The sequence below is a fragment of the Meriones unguiculatus genome, chromosome 11 (genome assembly GCF_030254825.1).
Source record: "Meriones unguiculatus strain TT.TT164.6M chromosome 11, Bangor_MerUng_6.1, whole genome shotgun sequence".
NCBI lineage: Eukaryota > Metazoa > Chordata > Mammalia > Rodentia > Muridae > Meriones > Meriones unguiculatus.
The window spans coordinates 19,824,647-19,844,349 of record NC_083359.1 but is presented as its reverse complement, the minus strand read 5'-3'; the positions used below and the strand labels follow the sequence as shown (position 1 = coordinate 19,844,349).

The 19,703-nt window shown below is 45.6% G+C and overlaps 1 protein-coding gene across 1 annotated transcript in view; it reads left to right on the top strand.

Annotated features, from left to right (window-relative positions):
• Window positions 1-19,703, top strand: part of Adamts2 (ADAM metallopeptidase with thrombospondin type 1 motif 2) — a 206,455-nt gene that overhangs the window by 83,071 nt on the left and 103,681 nt on the right. The window lies entirely within an intron of this gene.

Genomic DNA, 19,703 nt, shown 5'->3' with positions numbered 1-19,703 from the left:
TGTGAGCAACTGATGTTTTCCTGGTTACAGTAAATCTCAGGAACCTCTTTAAAGCTGGTGATAATACTAGCCAAACCTTGAAATGGCTGTCCTCTGGCTCTATGGATAAGGCAGTGTGCTGGATCAACAGGCAAACTTGGAAGATCCTGCCAATTGGTTTACACTTGAACTTCTCTACCCACTTCCTCATGCCTGTTTCTTGGTCTGTTTTCTGCTACTGTAACAAAATGCTCAAGACTTGGTTATTTATAAAGAAGAATAAATAGGGTTTATTTCTGGAAAATAGGAAACCTAGAAGTTCACAGCATCATGACAGAGGCCATTGTAATGCAAGGCAGAGCAAGCAGCCTAACTTTGAATTTTCATCTTCTTTGTAAGGCCACTAACCATCATTTTCTCCAGAGGCCTCATGTCTAAACACTATAAGCATATTACATCAAAGAGACTATGTTCTTTAAGGAGACACATTCAAGCAATACTAACGTAGACAGAGACCCTTCAAGGAAAAATCTGTGCACCTGGAATGTTCTAGAGCTCAGAAGACAGAACCACCAGCCATGGACTGGCAGAATACCTTATATTCTGTTTTCCACACGTGGATTAAAAAAATGAACATGGAGCCAGCATGATGGCTCAGAGGGTAAAGGCGCTTGCCACCAAGCCTGGTGAACTGAGTTCCATCCCTGGACCCATGTGGAGGAAGAAGAGAGCACATGTTGTTGTCTGACCTCCCGTATATCCAACCCCCACCTATCCCACCCCTCTGCAACTGCCCCACCCCTTTCCAGCCCCTGAACCCCCACCCTCATCCTAGTGGGGGCGGGGGAGGGAAAAGAGATGAGAGATTCAAAGCAGATCAGAAGGGCAAACAAAGCTAGTATCCAAGATTTTTGTAGGAAATGGGGACCTGGCAGCACTCAGCCTTCATTAGTCTCTTGTGTGGCCTCACTGGGCCATTCTGAGGTGCTGTCCTGTGCCTAGGGAGAAGCATGTGCTCTGTTCCTCCAGATCCTGTGGTCTCCATTGAGTCCCTGGCTTACAGTCTGGGGTTGCCCAACCATGCGTTTTTCTGTTGTCTGTCTTTTAGCCAATGAGTTACTTACTTTCTCAGGACCTTTTAGGTCACTGGCTATATATAATTAATGTAGCCTGTGGGTTGGACATGGTAGCCATTTAAACACAACACAATACCATCTTCTTCAGGATGTCTATTCTGTGTCACTCTTCAGTTCCAGAATATTTTCACGCCCTAAGCGGAAGCCTCTTGCCCATTGAGTAGTCACTCCCTCTCGCCTCTCCAGCTACCAGGAAGCTGTGTGCAGGAGGCTTCTGCTCACCCACGTGACTGTTCTTATTGGCTCTCTTCCTTTAGGCCCAGAGCAGCTCAACCTCACCCCACTCTCTTCCACACTTCTTTGTACCCCTAGCTCTGCCAAGCGGTTGGCCGTACTGTGTCTCAGAGCAACATTCCTGTCCAAGTCCCGGGTTCCTTCTCCTGACTTCCTCATGTGACCCATGTTGACTGCCATCCCAGTGGCCAAACTGGGATAAAGTCTACTGAGACCCTCCATCTCTCTTGAATGGACTTACGTCACACACACATCTCCTGGGAGCATTCAGGGATGTGAGACAGTCAGCAACAGAGGAGGCTCTGCCCTCAAACAAGTCTGCCAGGCTTCTGCCTAAAGGGTAGCCACCTCTAAGCTCCCAGAGTGAGCTTACTGCTGGCCCTGACATGACCGTTACAGACCGTTACGGCCCCCATAGAGAAGGCATGTTGGCGAGGGCCCTAATTTTCCCGTGAGCATCTCCAGCTGGGACATGCAGAATCAATAAGGGACATAGTTGCAGAAATCATTCCTCACATCTTTATCCCAAAGAGAAAACATCCCACATGGATGCTAACCCTGCAGCAGCTGACCTGGGGCAGATGTGCAGATTCTGGGCTCAGCATGTGTACATGTGTGCACATGTGTCACTGGACGGGAACGAGGATCAGGACAGCTAGCACAGCTAGCTGTGCTATATATTTCTCCAGGGCAAAGAGGGCCTTGAGAGAGGGGCGAAGAAGCTGAAAAACTAAGACACACTGAAATCATACACTACGATGAGCAAAACAAATGCAAATTTCTCAGTAGCCAGTGCCGTGAGAACATGAAGCCCTGCAGCCCAAGACGGAGGTATTATATTAGATAAACAAGATGAAACCCAAACCAAGCTGCAATACGCTATCACCAGACACAGAACAAAGCATAAAGGCAAGAAAAGGTTGAAGGTGCAGGAACGAGGCAGAAATATCCAGCAGGCAGAGCTGAGCCGTGTCGGCCTATCAATCCCAGACAACAGACTCGAGACAGGAGACGTGGTGAGGGAGAGACAGGTCAGCGTTTAATGAGAAAAGGTTCGTTTCCCCCAAGACGAGGCTGTGGTTGCAAAGGTATATTCATTTGATAAAAAAGGCCTCCATGAATCTGAAGTAAACTTTCCTTTCCCGAGGTGGAGAAAGGGCCAAGTCTATTATCCTTTTGAGGAGACATGAGGCCTTTTTCTCTCTGTGTCTCTAATTAGTATTAGATTAAGTGTGTTAAAAAAAAAAAGTCAACAAAGATAAGGAATTTCTGAATAACAGATGCAACTGGCTCATTTTAACAGACACAGATGAATTTTTGCTTGAGTTTCTCTCAAGCATATGTACAGCACTGTGAAAATCTATTGCTCAAATTCAAATCTCATGAAATTTCAACAAATGATTATGGGACAGATCTTGCTTCCTAACCGCTATGCCTCAAAATTAGAAATTAACAAGACTCCTCCCACCTTCCTTCCCAGGACAACTTCCCATAATCTGGAAGTTTAGGGGAGATCTCTTAAATAATTTATGAAATTATTTAAATTAAAAACCAGCAAGGGAGACTGGAAAATACTTAGGAAATCCAATGATCATAAAAAACACTATATATCAAAATTTAGATGGGAATTCATATGACTAAAGAAAAAGGGGCAGTCTCCAACTCCCAAGAACTTGAGGGTTAATCCAAAGGATGTAGAAGGCATTATCTTCCAGGACTGGAGAGACAGCTCAATGGTAAGATCACTGGCTGCTCTTCCATGGGACCTGGGTTCAAAATCCAGCACCTACATGGGGGCCCACAAACATCTGTGACTCTGGCCCTAAGAGATTCATCACCCCCTTCTGGCCTCGGTAGGCACTGCATGAATGCAATGCCCAGACATGTGGGCAAAACACAAACCTCCCCGCTGGCTAGTGTTATTGGTAGAAGGGTACTGGTCAGCGTTGACAGATCTTTTGTGTTTTTTTTTTTTCAATGAGAAATATGTAATTCTGCCAGAAATTTCAGAAGTGTGTGTGTGTGTGTGTGTGTGTGTGTGTGTAGGACAGCCATCATCTTGTTTATTGAGACAGGATCTCTCCCTTGCTTGGGGCTCAGCCAGAAAGTCCCAGGATCCGCCTGTCTGTAGGTCCCTGGTGCTGTGACTTATAAACATGTCCATGCAAATCTTCTTTGGGTTTGTTCTGGGGGTCTAACTCAAGTCCTTGTACTTGCTAAGCAAGCACTTTACAGCTGAGCTATGTCCCCAGCCCCCCAAAAATCTCAGAATTCAAAAACTGTGATTCAGGCTGTAGGGGATGGTCTGGAGGCTGCCGTTGGCCTCCGTACCTGGCGCCTGAGTCCTGCCTCTTCAGAAGCAGCATAGGGTGGAACTGTTCCCCTGGGACTTCACTGGCAGTGACACATGTGATTCATTCAGAACCCCAGAGTCCACTTGGAACTTGCCCAGCTCAGTTCTCAGCAGCGATGTGCTTGGGGTCAGGCCTCTGTTCTCAGTGACTGCTCCCTGGCCCCCTGGGCTGCCTCTGCACATAGCGTCTCCACCCTGGGCCTTCTCCTCTCTGGTTAGTGTCTGAGTCTGTTTGCTCTTGTCACTAACACGGACTGGATACGTTCCAAGGGAAGCATCTTAGTCTGGCCTGTGGTGATGCCCTTCTTGCTGGCAGAGTCCCAGGGCGGCACAGGGGCAAATGCATGTTCCGTCTGGCTTCTGTCCCTATTATACAGCCACCAGGATTCTAACCCGGTGACATTAACCAGGTGATCCATCCTGATGACACTATCTAGTCCTAACCATCTCCCCGGGCGCCAGCCCTGTGCACTGCAGCCAGATTAAATATCTACCTTCTTGGTGCTTTACAATGGGGATTCAGCTGCAGTGTGAATTGTGGGAGAACAGACAGAGCAGCCAGCTCCTCCTCAGAGGACACTATGGACAAGTTTGTGTGTGACCATCTCCTTGCTTTAGTCTGAGGTTTATATCTAAGAGGAGAGTTGCTAGGGCTCAAGGTAAGTTCCTGATTAACCCTCTAGGACATAATTCACTTTAGATAAAAGAAAAAAAAATCACTTTAGGTTAATACTGGCTTTAGTTTCCTTTCTGTTGCTGTGATAAAAGGACCCTGACAAAAAGCACCCTAGGTGAGAACGGGGATTCTGTTTCAGCATACAATTCCAGGTTACAGTTCTTGTCCAAGATCAAGGGGGCAGTATCTGGTGATGACCTTCTTGCTGTCAGAGTCTCAGGGGAGCACAGGAGGCACAGGGCAAGAGGCAGGGAGCACATGCATGTCCCTTCTGGCTTCTGTCCCTGTTATAAAGCCACGAGGATTCTAACTCGGGGACCTACCCTGATGACATTATCTAATTCTAATCCCCTGGCACCGTGTGCAGCATTGCAGGAAAGCCAAGGCAAGAACTTCAGACAGCTAGTCGTACCACATCTACAGTCAACGGCAGAGAGAAACAAGTATAAATGTATTCGCAGGCTTGCTTGCTTGCTTGTGCTGAGCTTGATTTCTCTGCTCATACCGGTCAGGACCCCTTGCCTAGGGAATGGCGCCGCCCACAGTGGGCTGGATCTTTCTGCATCAGTTAAATTAAGATGATCCCCAACTGACATGCCCCCACACCAACCCAATGTGGATAACCCCTCACTGAGACTCTCTTCTCAGATGATTCCAGGTTGTTATCAAGCTGACAATTAAAACTAACAATTACAACATTAACATATATGAATTATACATAGTATAATTTTGTGCAGAAAAACTGATGAAACAACAAAGACATGGGGTGAAGTGAAACAAGCTAAATAAAATACAGAATGTCTAACCTTTTGAGAAATGCCCACACTGTTTCCCATAATGCCCAAAATGTACCCCTGCTGGAGGGCCAAGTCTGGTGGCCCAGCACAGGTCACAGACAGATACTTGGGATGACACTCATACCTTGTTAACAGAGATCCATCTCTCTCTGAGTGTGGAGTTTTGTTTTGTCTGAGGACTGGGGCTTCTCAGGACCTGACCTACCTGCTTTACTCCTAATGTGGAGAGGTGCTGAGGGATGCCTGGGTACCACATCTTGAGGCTGCAGGGTCATTTTCTCTGTTGGCTGTGTGCTGAAGTGGATCTCCCACTGGCCAGAAGTGCAACAGGCTCAAATCCTACCTGGCTGGGTTGGCTTTGAACAGTTTCACTTCCGATACCACGTGGATGTGGTTCTCACAGTCATCATCTCCCAGGAGTTTGGGGGAGTTAGAAGAACCCTCATCTGTTGCTATAGGAGGCTCAGAGATGGCACAGCTAGAAAGGGGAGACACTGGGACTAAAACCTGGGCTTCTCTGATGCCTTTTGGCTTCCAGAGCTGGCTGAGCCTCTGTGGGGGGTGGGTGAGTGAAAACACAGAAACAGGATGGTCAAAAGGTCTTGCCCTGTCTCCCTGGTGTGAGTGGGAACATCTCAGGGTTCCTCCTGTCCAGGACCCTATGGGAAGAAGCCATGAGTCAGGGCAAGATGGAAGGTGTGTGTGGACAATGGGAGTATGAGCAGTGGTTGTTCATATGAATGGGTCAAGTGTGACATTTGTCTCTCCTGAAGCAGGCCTAATTAAGAGCAGTTGTTCAAGGCTGGTTACTTAGCTCTTATTCTTCTTCTTGGTGACAACAGGACTAAGTGGCTTTCTAGGGTCTTGAACCATGGAACACTGGGTAGCAGAAAACAGGACCTGGAGGCCTGTGAGATGGCTCAGCAGGTAAAGGTTCTTGCTGCACAAGCCTGGGGACTTGAGTTTAATCCCCAGAGCCAACATAAAAGTAGGAGAGAAGAGGCAGTCGGGCACGGTGGAGCATGCCTGTAATCCCAGCACTGGGCAGGCGGAGGCAGATGGATCTCTGCAAGTTCAAAGCCAGCCTGGTCTACAAAGTGAGTCCTGAGCTGCCAAGCCTACCCAGAGAAACCTTTTCTCAAAAAACCAAAACAAACAGACAAAAATTAGGAGATAAGGGATTGCTCAGAGTTGTTATTGGACAACCACACAGGCTCTGAAACACACATACCCACAAAATATATCACATGCATACCGACATGCACACACACACACACACACACACACACACACACGAAACTCTCACTTACATGCGGTTAACTAATATTTTTTAAGGCCAACAAACTACTTAATGTATGAATAGTTTGTGGTTTGTCAGTTGGTGCTTAAAGTATGGGCAGCCACCCAGTGACCCACAAAATATCACCTGGAGCCAGAGGCGGACTGAAAGTGGTTCTGAGGAGTAAAAGATCAAGGAGAGGCCATTCTTTTCTTTTCTCTCCGTGATGGGTTTATTGAGCTGGAGTTCACCTAAGCTGCGATTCTGACATCCGAGGTGCACAATTTATGTTTTTCAGAATATAATCATCTCATGATAGCTGCAGGGCGTTGGTCTAGGGACTCCTGAGAACACCAAAATCTGAGTCTCTCCTATAAAACACGGAGACATCTGCACACGGCCCAGGTTCATCCCTGTGCCTCAGACAACCTCCGACGACTCGGAGCACCTAGTACAGTGCGTGGCTGCGTCCATTGCTGTGTCCGTGGTTGCTGTGCTATTGAGAGGCTGTAATGTGTTTCAAACCCTTTTGACTGGTGTACAGATGAGGAACCTGCTTACAGAACGGGTCCACTTTAAAACAGTTACATTGTCCCCCCAAAGGAACACTGCATCCGTGAGTCCTCATTCTCCCCCAGGCATTGCTCCGTGGCCTCAACGCTGGGCAGGAACCTATGGCTCCTAGACTCCAGGGGCAGACTTTCCCTGACATATCTTATTGCCCTCCAGAGCAGGACAAGGGGCATGACTGGTGGTGTGCTCCAAGACCCCCTCTCTTAGACAGACTTTTCTGATCCAAGAAACGTATGGTTATCCAAGCGTTGGCTTCAGCCCACACCACCAACGAGCTCTCAGCTTTCACGCAATGCCACTGTCCTGGCACCCTGAGATAGCCACCCACTCCACCCTGCACAATGCCTCCCAAGCCTTTTAAAGCCACGTGGTCCTATATCACTATGATGGATCAGTAACACCAACTACTTCCCATCCCTACCCCACACCCCTGCTAAACTCTGAAGAAAACCTCCACACTTTAACAAACACTTCCCAACATATGATGCTTTATAGCTAATTTCCAAGGACCACTGTGCCTAACCCAAAATTGCCAGTTTCAATGAAGACAAATGGCGCTGTAAAAGTTACTACTTAAGATATTAAAAATATCATAATTTCTCTTCTGTTACTGTGATAAAACACTCTGACCAATACAACATAGGGGAGGAAAGCATTTATTTGGCTTTTAGGTGGCAGTTCTTCACTGAAGGAAGTCAAAGCAGGAACTCACTCCCAGTCAAGGATACAGCAGAAACTATAGCGGAATGCTGCCTGCTGGTTCACTCCAGGCCAGGCCCACCTACTCAGGGGATGGTGCCACCCACAGTGGGCTTGGACCTCCTACATCAAAATTAACAATCAAGACAGCCCCACACAGACATGTCCGTAGACCACTCTGATTTGGGAAATCCCTCTACTGAGACTTCCTTCTCAGGTGACTCTGGGCTGTGTCAAATTGGCAGTTAAAGCTGATTGGGACAGTCACCCTGTCCTCTCAGATATACCACACACAAATAGCTCATAAGATGAGACTGACTAACCTCCCCCGAAACTGCTACAAAGAAACAAGGAAACAAAGAAACCCTCTCCTGGAGTATCATCTTTTCTTCTGGAACTTGCTTGTTGTGGTTGTATAGCAGAGTATGTAACTAATTCTCTACTTGGGATTTTACTAATGTTTCTTTCCAGTTTGCATGCTTTTTAATTTCTTTTTCCTGCCTAATTGCTCTGGCTATAACTTCCAGCAACATGTTTAATAGCAGTGTAAAAGTGGGTTTCTTTGTAGAAAAAAAAAAAAGCATTCAGTTGTTACCACTGAATTCACTTTTCTCACTTTTGACTATTCTGGAATGCCCTTTGTCAAGCTAAGGCAGTTCTATCCATGGCTAGTTTCTTTCTAATCATGCACGAGTCATGTTGAATGTGCTCAAATTCTTTTTCTGTATGAATTGAGGTGATTGTATAGTGTATTTTGTTTTTCTCTATGAAGGTGGTATAATATAAGGACTGATTTTTGTATATTGACTCACCCCTGTGTTCCAGGGATAAACCCTACTTGGTTATAGCTTGTATTCCCTTTAATATGTTGCTGGATTCATTTTGCTAGTGTATTACTGAGAGTTTTTTATACTATATTAACAAAGGAGGTTTGTTGTAGTTGTCTTAAGATATCTTTCTCGGTCTGTTGCTCAGTTTTTCTATTTCTCCTTCAGTCAATCTTAGTTTGTTCCTAGAAACTTCTTAACTTCATCTTGCATAGTGTGTCAGTGTCCTTACTCAGTGTGTTCTCTGATCTTTTCTCTCTGCAAGCTTGCTAATACTGTCCATCCCATTCTTCTCATTTCTGGAATTTAAGCTTTTATTGTAGAAAATTTCATTGACTTTTCTTAAAGAACTGATTGTCCTCTGTTCTGTTCATATTTTTAATATTTTTCCAGCTCTGAGTTTAGTTTACTCTTCTAGTTTCTTATGGTGTAAAGCTGTTTTGATTTAGCTTTTTCTTATTTTTAATTATAATGATTTACAGCTGTAACTTCCCTCTGGGCTCTTTGTGTCGCCTCCCTGAGCTGTGGTTGCATTGTAGGTTTGTTTTCATGAGTATCTCAATAGATGTTCTCATTCATCTTACAATTTCTTCTTTGTCCAAATTGTTTGAGTATATTAGTCATTGAAACCTCACACACTTGTAAAGTTTTTCTCCTATTGTTAGTTTACAGTATTATTCCTCCCAGTTTGGAAAAAATACTTTGTATGATTTCAATACTTTAAACTTGTTTTGTGACCTGACATAAGGTCTACAGCAGAGAATGATTTGTTTTCATGAAGATGATATTTCTTCTGCTGTGAAAGTATGAAGCATTCTATGTGTCTCTTAGGTTTATTTGATTTATGATGGTTTTTAAAAATATATTTTTATAAAGATTTACTTATTTTTATTTTATATGTATGTGTGTGTGCGCCTGGTGCCTGTAGTGTCCAGAAGAGGGCGCTAGATCTCCTGGAACTGGTGTCCGGGAGAGTTGTGAGTCACCATATGGGTGCTGGGAATTGAACCTGGGTCCTCTTCAAGAGCAACTAGTGCTCTTAACTGCGGAGGCATCTCTCCAGTCCCTGTTCCGTCCGAAATAGAAATTTTCTATTTCTATAGACACGCATATGGCCTCCTGGATTCCCTATTCACACAGGGAACTTTCCAAAGTTCAGATCCTCCAAGTTGCCTCCTCTAGCCTCTTCTTCCCCTAGGCTTCTGGACTTGTTTATCACATTTCTTGCCTTATCTTTTGAACTTTGCCCCAGCTGGCTGGAATTTATTTTCCTTTAGATTCCTTTGACAAACATCAGGGAACTAACTTCAGCTCTGGGAGAACTACTAGTCAGAGAAAACAAACCAAGCCTCTGGAGAAACCCATGACCGCAGTTCTTTGGGAATAAGGTTTTTATTGTTTTCTCTGGTACCGCCAACTGTGTTGGTAACTCGGGCTACCACATGTATGGACCTCGTGAGTTGGAGATTCGGGTGTGGCAATCAGGAATCAACACACACAGCACTTTGTTACGGAGAGCCGGCATCTTCCTTACTCATCATCATCCCTCTTTGTACGTTTCTGATTAACATTTGGCATTCCCTGAAAGTTGATTCTGACAGATTTACCAGTTTGTTCTCTGCTTTTATGGAAGAGTTTTGTCATTTCCCATTCTGTCATGTTGGTAACACCCTCTCCAGTGTCATATACATCTTCACTTATCAGAACCAGGGAGGAACTGGACACCAGTGAGGTAAAGAATGTTATCCCTCCCTAGAATGGCCACCACCCCTCTCTCTGAGATGGTTCTACGTCTTGTATTAACTTTCCAATGCTGTTTTAACAAGTTGCCGTAAAGTTAGTGGCTTGTATAATATAATTTACACAGCTTTTGAGGTCAGAAATCTGAAGTGGGTCTCGCTGACCTAGAATCAAGTTGGCAGGACTTTGCTCCTTCTGGAGACTCTACGGAGGATCTGTGTCCTTGGCCTTTCCAGTTTCTGGATGCCATCTGCATTCCTTGGCTCATGAGGCTCTTCCTCCATCTTCAAAGCCAACAACATCAGGCCAAGGATGTCCCTTGCTGCTGCCTCTCCAGGTCTTTCTTCTGTATCCTTCTTTCCTCTCTAGGACCACTTGTGATTGTATTGGTCCTTCCTGGCTTATCCAGGAAAATGTCTGCACACCTGAATGACCATGCACATCCTTTGCCATGTAACGACACACATTCACGGATTCTAGGGGTTAAGACCTTGGTGTCTTTGAAGGACCACGATGCTGCCTGCTACATATTACATGCTTGAGAATTTGTTTTATAATCGTTTCTTCACATACTTTGGTATTTAAAGAATCTGAGAAAGAAGAGCAAGGTCCTATAGTTTGATACAATGACCTTTTTAATTGGCAGTTTTCAGCTCACTTTATGTCTCTGGATTCAGCTACCACCTGGTGTCATTTTCCAGTGTAGCATTGCCCTCACCCACATTTGTGTTGTTAAGATTAAATATTTTGTATTCCTATATGATATAGACCCAATGGTACATTTATACATGTATGTTTTATTTAATTGCTTTCAAAGTCAGTTGAGGAAAGAGGGGAACTGCATTTGTGCTATTTTTATAATTAATTTAATTATCATTATTATGTGTATACATGTATATCCAAGTTATTATTATCTGGGTGTCTTAGTTAGAGCTTCTATTGCCGTGATTTAAAAAAAACAAAACAAAACAAAACAAAAAAACACCATGAACACCAAAAAGCAAGCTGGGAAGGAAAGGTTTATTCAGTTTATTCAGACGACTGGAGGAAGTCAGGATAGGAACTGAAGCAAGGCTGGAACCTAGAGCCAGGACCTGATGCAGAGGCTGTGGAAGGGTGCTGCTTATTGGCTTGCTCAGTTAGAGCACTGGGACCACCACTCAGGGATGGCACCGCCCACAATGGCCTGGGCCCTCCCCCGATGGTCATTGATTGAGGGAATGCCTTACAGCTGGATCTTGTGGAGGTGTTTCCTCAACTGAGTGTCCTTCCTCTCTGATGACTCTGGCTTGTGTCAAGTTGACATACAAAAGCAGCTAGTACAACTGGGGTTTGCAGCCTAAAACTTTCTTTTACTATGTCTTGTAAGGTCTATTGACAACAAATTCGCTCCTGTTTTAACATCTGGGACAATCTATTTCACCTTTGAATGGCAGTTTTATTGGACGTTGGGTTCCTGGTGGACAGCATTTGCTCTGCCTATGCTGTCTCATGGTCTCCTGTCTTCTGTTACTTCTTATGAAAAATCAACTGCTAGCTGAATGGGGCTCCCTTTTATGCCACAAGTCATTCTGTCTTGCCATTCTGCAAAATTTCTGCCTTTCAGTGTTTTTTTCTTTGATGTCTTGGGATCTCTGCATTTACTGTGTTTGAAGTTTATTGAAGTTTATTGACTGTTTTTCTCAAATGTGGTAAGTTTTCACCAACTGTTTCGGTTTTTTTTCTCTTGTCTTTAGCACTGATCTGTCTTATTCCTCAATTCCTTTCCCAAATTTATCCCCTCTATGAACTCCCCTCTCTCCTCCTCCCTATCCATACGTCTCCTCCTCCTTCCATACGTCCCCTCATCCCTCCCTTTATCCGTCTTTTCCTCCTATCCTTCTCTCATCATTCTCCCAACAGATGGAACTTTTTCTAAGGTGAACTAGTGAGAATTAGAAACAGAAAAGAAGAAACAGTTTCTAGCTTTTAAGTACAAAAGCCTCAAATTCTTCTTGAGGTTTTCTTACCAAAATTTAATGATTTTCCTGGAGAAGCGGTGTTTGTTCGTTTGCTGTATTCCCTTAGTACAATTACTGCAGAGTTTAAGTTGTTTCTTTTAATTTGCTTTTCACCCATGGGGGTTCTTTGGCCCCTGTAACAAGAATGAAGCTCTTGGGGCCTTGGTGCTTGAAAGCTCTTCATAGGACCAAGGTGATATTCAAAGCAGAGGACACTGTACTTGTCAGGGTCTAATGAGGTGTAGCTGTTGAAGACCCAAATCCAGTTATATCACAGGAAGAACCATGCTGGCACATGAGTGAGACAGCAAGCATAGCTTGCCCAGGCTACATCAAAGCCAAGGCCTGAGTCTCCCCCACCCTAGTTGGCTTTAACTGTCAACTCGACACAGCCTAGAGTCACCTGAGAATAAAGTCTCTATTGAGGCATTTCCCAGATCGTATTGGCCTGTGGGCATTTCTGTGGGGAGGTGTCTTGACTGATGCTTGATTTGGGAGGACCCGGTCCACGGTGGACCACATCATTCCCTGGGCAAGTGGTCCTGGGCTGTACCAGAAAGCTAGAAAAGCAAGAGCCTTTGAGTGAGCCATCAAACATCCTCCTCATGGTTTCTGCTTCAGGTTCCTGTTTAAGATCTGCCTTGTCTTTCCTTAGCAACAGACGGTGACCTGGAAGTGTAAATCAAATAAAGTCTTTCCTCCCCTAAATTACTCTTGGTCATAACACTTGTTACAGTAACAGAATGAAGCTACAACATTTCTTCCCTCTTGACTTGGCCCTCTTCTGTGTACACTTCCTCCTGAGATCCTGGTGAGCTGCTCCACATAAGCGACTCTTAAGATTTCACTACAAGCTTTACAGGTCAGGCAGGACGATTATGTTTGTTTGTGTGTTTGTGTGTTCTCAGTTTTTTGTTGTTGTTGTTGCTGCTGCTGCTTCTCCTACCCTGACAAAAGCAGCTTAAAAGAGAAAGGGCTTACCCCAGCTCACAGCTCAAGAGTACCGTCTATTGTGTCAGGGTAGTCTCGGAGGCAGGAACTTGAAACATTGGGTCACATCATATCCACAATCAGGAAGCAGAGGGGGAATGAATGAATGACTTCTGTTAGGGTCTCTTCTTCCACTTGTAAAGATCTGGATCTAAGCCAGAGAATGGTGTCACCCACAGTGGGTAAACCCACAGTCTTCCCACCTCTGGTAACAAAGTTGAGAAAATCTCCCGTAGTTATGCACAGTGACCCGTCTCCCAGGTGATTCTAGAGTCTGCCAGTTAGTACTAAACGTGACAAACCTTGACTAGACTACATGTCCACTCCCTGGACAAACACGGCTAACCAGCTCTGGATTATGGGCCCTTCCCTGCAGCCCTCTGAGGGCAGACCAGATATTACGTACACACCCATCAAAGGCACATCAGATGAAGCAGGCCCTTTGGTGAGCAAGATGAGGGAGTCAAGCCATCACAGTGGCCCACATTTTTCCCTTTAAAAATTACGCATGGTAGAAAGGTGGCTCAGCTAACCACTGTGCTTGCAGAAAACCTGGATTTAGTTTCCAGCACCCACAACCGTCTGTAACTCCAGTTCTAGGGAATTGGATACCCTCTCCTGACCCCCACAGGCACCATGCACAAATGTGGTACACATATATACATAATACATAATACACATACATACATACATTACATACAGGCAGGCAGAACACTCAGACATGTAAAATAAAATAATCATTAAAAACACATGTAGATAAGTACTCATGCAATTTTACACACCCAGCAGTCACTCCCTTACAACTGTTTTGATTTATGATATTTTTATGATGACATAAAAGACAACATCCCTGCATAGTTTGGGGGTTGGGGGGATGACTCGGTGGGTCAAGAGCTCTTCGTAAGCATAAGTGTGAGGAGTGAGTTCAGATCCTAGACACCCATACAAAGGTGGGGCAGACATGGCGGCCTGCCTGGAACCCTGGTGCTGCATCCCTGGAACAAACTGGCTACAAACAGGCCAGTGAGGAGTTCAAGTGAGAGACCCCCCCCCTTCAATATGTAAGGTGGGGGATGATCAAGGAAGTCAACCTCTGGAAACACATATGCACACACACGCATACTCGCCGTCAACAGGAAAAAAGAGAAGATAGTGAATTTGCGTTTGGCTCCTGCCCCAGATTAGGCAGCAGAGAGCCACCCCTCCCTCCAGCCGCAGGAACACAAAGGGGAAAAGCCTGCACTCTGCAGGCTGCTGCTCTGCTGGTCTAGGAGATTCAGGAGGCTTGACATATTGTTTTGTAACCCAGAGTAGTTTTAGTAAGGAAGGGTTAGTCAGGCTCCATTGTGGGCAGAGGAGCGTCTGCAGTTAATCTGTGTGTACTCTAAATCTCTCTGACGTACTCAGAACTTAAAAATCAAACTTCTTAAGAGCCATCTCTTTTGACTGCGCTCCTTGTGCAAAAATGAATAAACTCTTCCAAAAAAAAAAAAACCTGAAGTGAGTGCAGATTGTGCAAGTCAAAGGATGTGCCCAAGCAGTAAACTGCTCCAAGGAGACTGTGGTCATTGGACCTTCATAAATGGAAACTGCAGAGTGGCCTTCGACACAGCGATTTTCACATCACCTTTGAGAGTCAGATTGATTCTGACTTTCTGGATGACACTGAGGCTGAAAGCTCTGACTCACAGAGGTGCAGAATAACAAACCCAACTCACCAAGCTGGATGATGGGAATTGTCAACCCGATGCTACCTCGTTTTCCGCAAGCTTGAGCTCTTACTCTGGCAGCGTGTGCCTACAAAAGGCTGGCTGGGACAGCAGGCTTCAGTCGTTCATCTGTGTCACATACAAACCCTGTGCTGCTTCTATCTCACCTGCTGTCCCTCTGGACACAATGACGGGGCCCACCGTGGTATGTGGCCTCTGGTTCTACCACGTTCATGTCCTGAAATGTATAAGAAAGCAGACTGAGCAAGCCAGTAAACACATTCCTCCATGGACTCTGCTTCAGTTCCTGCTCTGTACAAGTTCCTGCCCGACTTCCCTCAGTGATGGACTGTTACCTGGAAGTGTAGGATGAATGAAACCCCTTCCTCCCCAAGCTGCTTTTGGTCATGCTGTCTCCTCACAGCAATAGAAACCTAACTAAGACAGGAACCAAGACTCATAGAGAGCCTTTGCATCACATTTAATTACGCTTAGGTTTCCTCTTCTACCTTAAACTGGAAACACCCTCCTGGGTTAATCCAAACTCATTCTGTGAGTTATTTTTCTTGTTACTGTGATGAAATACCTGACAAGAAGCAATAATGGAAGGAAGGGGAGACTTACTTCGGCTTGCCGTTTAAGATACAGTCCACTACAACAGGAAAGGCGGCCTGTCACATTGCTGATGCATTCAGGTGACAGAGAGCAGACAGGAAGCAGAGTCAGGCTGCAAACCTTTAGGCCAGCCCCAGCAATCCTCTTCCTCCAGCAAGGCGCAAAACCTTCCACAGCCTTCCAAACCAGCACCATGAGCTAGAGTTCAAGTAAGGGCCGGAGGGGAACATTTTACACTGAAACCCAACAGTCACTGAGACTGTCCTCTGCTTAGGAGAGTTGGACCCTGTGTTCCCTTTCACCTACTGATGAAACTTCCACAAGTTGTGGGGAGCTCAGGCTCCAAGTAGGATCAGTTTTCAGGTGTCCACAGCAGTGACCAAGACCTCTGTTGGTGACTGTACTGGCATTGCTTGCCAGGATCAAAGGCAGCAAGGCCTACAGTGTGAGGCGTCTTTCCCTTCCCAAAGCAACGGAATCTACCCCTTGGCATGTGCCTCGGGAACTCAGTGGGTCATGGAATCATGGTCTGGCCAAATCTCCGACCGGTGTGACCATGGCAACATCATTCAAAGTTTCTAGAAAAGACTCACCAAGTGACTTTTTCTTTGATGACGCTATTTCCTCAAACCTTTTGTCTTAATTTGTTTTCTGTTGCTATAACAAAAATACACAAGACTGGGTAGTTTATGAAGGACAGAAGTTTATTTGGCTCACATTTCTGGAGGGTGGGAGTCCTAGAGCACAGTGCTGGCACTCAGCAGTGTCTGGTGAAGGCTTGCAGCTGCTTCATAAGGTCATGGGGTTGTTGCATGGGGAGACAGAGCAAGTGTGCTAGCTCAGCCTCTCCTCCTCCTCTTTTAAAGCCACTCTTACCGTAATGGGGGTGGTACCCTCATCACCTCACCTAATCCTAACAAAGGCCCCACCCAGTGCCATCAACATATGATTTGGGTGATTATGTTTTACACACGTGAACTTGTAGGGACCATGTTCAAAGGGCAGTGACCTTTGGTCGTTGGTCCCCATCTCTGCACAGTGTTTTTCAGTACAACACTCTCTGGCTCTCTTTTGCCAGGTCCCATGTACCTGTAGTTCTGAACCTCTTCATCTAGCTAGGACCTGCTCCCTGTTGATGCCATTGCCTTGCTAATCCTGTGGATGTCTTGTCATCCTTTGTCCAGCTGCCTCATCTTGAAGCACACGTCCATTCTTGCAAGTGCTCTCTGGATTTTGTGACAATTGCAGGACAATCTGAAAGTCCTGTTGAAAATAAAACTTTCTACCAGCCCTGCACCTGGTGGAGAGGACCCTTTAGCCTTTCTGCTGAGGTCACAGAGGTGGCCATCAGCAAATACCCTCCACCCCCGGCTCCTGTCCAGGTGGCTTTTCCTGTCTTTTCTCTTTGCATGCCTCTAACATCTCACTGTCCCCGTCTGAGCTTTTCCTGTTGGCACAGATAAAACTCCCACAAGAGTGGTCACTGTCTCCATTTATCTCCATTCCTTGAATCCCCTGAGTCTCAAAATCATGTCTGCAGACATCATTCTGCCCAAGCCATCTTCTCCAAGGTCACTGATGACTTCGCTGCTTTTGAATCTACAGTCTGATTCTCACTAGTTATTCATGGTATGTGACAGGGCCTTCCATCATATGCCATGGGGTGCTTTACAGAACATTATTACAGTTTCTTGGTCTCTAACCATTGTGCTCTTTTTTGGATGTTAGTCTCCCTTGTGGTCATCACTCTTCTTCCCATCTTTGAGGTGTTGCCACATGCCGAGGCACAGGCTCTGTAGCTCCCCTTGTCACGATAAGAAATATTTCAACTGGAAGTGAAAGTGCATGTTGATGGACCTCTGGACACGAATACGTTTGAGCATAATAACCACGAAGTATGGCTCCATAAGCCTCAGGACTTGAGTTCCAGCCCCTGTAACAAAATCCAGGACTGGTCCCAGTGTTGGGCAGGCAGTGACAGGTGAATTTCTGGGACTCAGTGGTCAGCCAGCATAGCATATGTGGTGAACTCCAGGCCAGAGAGAGACCCTGTAGACAATACCTGAGGAGCGATACTCAGGCTTGGTCTCTGCCCTCTGCCCTCCACACACTTAATAAAATACACACATACGCAAAGTTATTGGTCTTTCGAAATGCACGAGAGCCTGACGACTTCTCATCAGCTCCACCACTCTATCATTTGGGCCCAGCCACCACCATTGTCTTTCTTGGCAGGCGGTAATGACCTCCCTTTTCCTACCTTTCCCTTCCTCTCTCTTCCCCTTTCCCCTCCCTGCCTATTCTAATCAGTGATTAATTTCTTTTTTTTTTCTTTAACAGCCTTAGTAACACATAAGTCACACCCAATCAATTCACCCAAAGTATACAATAAATCAAAACATCAACATCTTCTCAGAGTTTCTGACCATCATTATGGCCGACTCACTACTGCTCCCACATGTTAGCAGTCAGCCTTCATTCCTATCTCTCCACCCCTTAGGCAAACACCGATACACTTTCTGTCTCTGTGGATCTGTCTTTGCTGGGATTTGCTAGAAACAGGATCCTATACCCTGGGCCTTCAGCCAGCAATTCTTTGATACCTTCTATCAAGCTCATGTGTGCCCGAGCACTCAGACCCCTCAGCAGCCTCTGCTTCAGTTTAGAAGACAATGCTTTTGTCATCCACTAACAGTGATGGTTAATGTTTTCAGCTTGGCAGGATCTAGCATCTTAAAGAAACACATCTGTGAGGGGGTTCTTGATTAGATGAACTGAGGTTCAAAGACTCCCCCTTCGTGTGGATGGGACCATTCCATAGGCTGGCATCCAGGGCTGAATGAAAAGGGGAAAAAGTGACTAGACGCAGCATCATTTCTTTTTGCTTCTCAAATGTGGGTGCAGTGTGACCAGACTCCTCAAATTTCTGACCCCACCCCCATGACTTCTTAAGGGAAGAAGAGTTTATTTTGGCTCACAGTTTGAGAGGGTACAATCCATCATGGCAGAGAAGGCGTGGGGGCAGAAGCAGCTCAGGTCTGTGGCAGGCGGATTATGTTGACTTCTGGGCAGATCAGAAAGCAGGGTTAGGCTGTAAACCTCAACATCGTCCCTCCAGATCACTTACAGAACACACACGAGATGTTTGAAAGGGAAGAAAAGAGAAAGCAGGGGAACTGGGAATGCCAGGGACAAGACAGGCTGGGAGATAGATTTCACCAAAAGGCAACATAAGCACGAAGATTTGCATGGCATGGAGGTGAAGGGAGGGAAACAGGGCCCAGGGGGTATCAGAGGAAAGAGTTGCTAGGCAGAAGGAAGAACCTGTGAAGGGGAAGGGAAGAAGGGTGAGGAGTCAAGAGTGTCAGAAATAAGGTGAATGAATGAGGAGGAACAGGAGGCAGAAGCAGAGGTCTGTATCACACAGGGCCAGTGAGTTAGTTGCCTTTCTCATTGCTGTGATGAAATGCCCTAACAAATACAACTTAAAGGTTGATTTTGGCTCATAGTCCATGATGGATTGTACCCTCTCAAACTGTGAGCCAAAATAAATTCTTCCTCCCTTAAGGAGGAATACCTGCTTCTTTTCAGGTATGGATAACAGCAACGAGGGAGGTAGCTAATTTAGGCTTTCTGATGAATATCCCTGGTTATCACCCCTGGAGCATATTTAGCTGTCCGTCAACACCTTGTAGGTAGTGATTACTGGGTGTGTGTCTGAGGAGGCCAAACCAGCTTATCAAAAAGACATCTGCACCCTTATCTTCATTGCATCATTTGCAATTGCAAAACACAGAGTCAAATCAGATGCTCATCAGTGGGAGGAAAGACTAAAGACACTACAGTACACAAATACAATGGAATACTTTTTCCACCATAGAAAAATGAATGAAAACTCATCCCTGTTGGCAGCATGGATACAGAGCATTACAGAGAATGAAATAAACCAGACACAGAAAGCGAAAGATGACATTCTGTCACTTGTGTGGCAGCTGAGAAGATTGATTCCAGCTAGTTGGTCATAGTTTCATATGCCTGTAACCCCAGCACTCAAGGCACTGAGCCAGGAGGATCAAGAGCTCAAAGCCAACCTGAG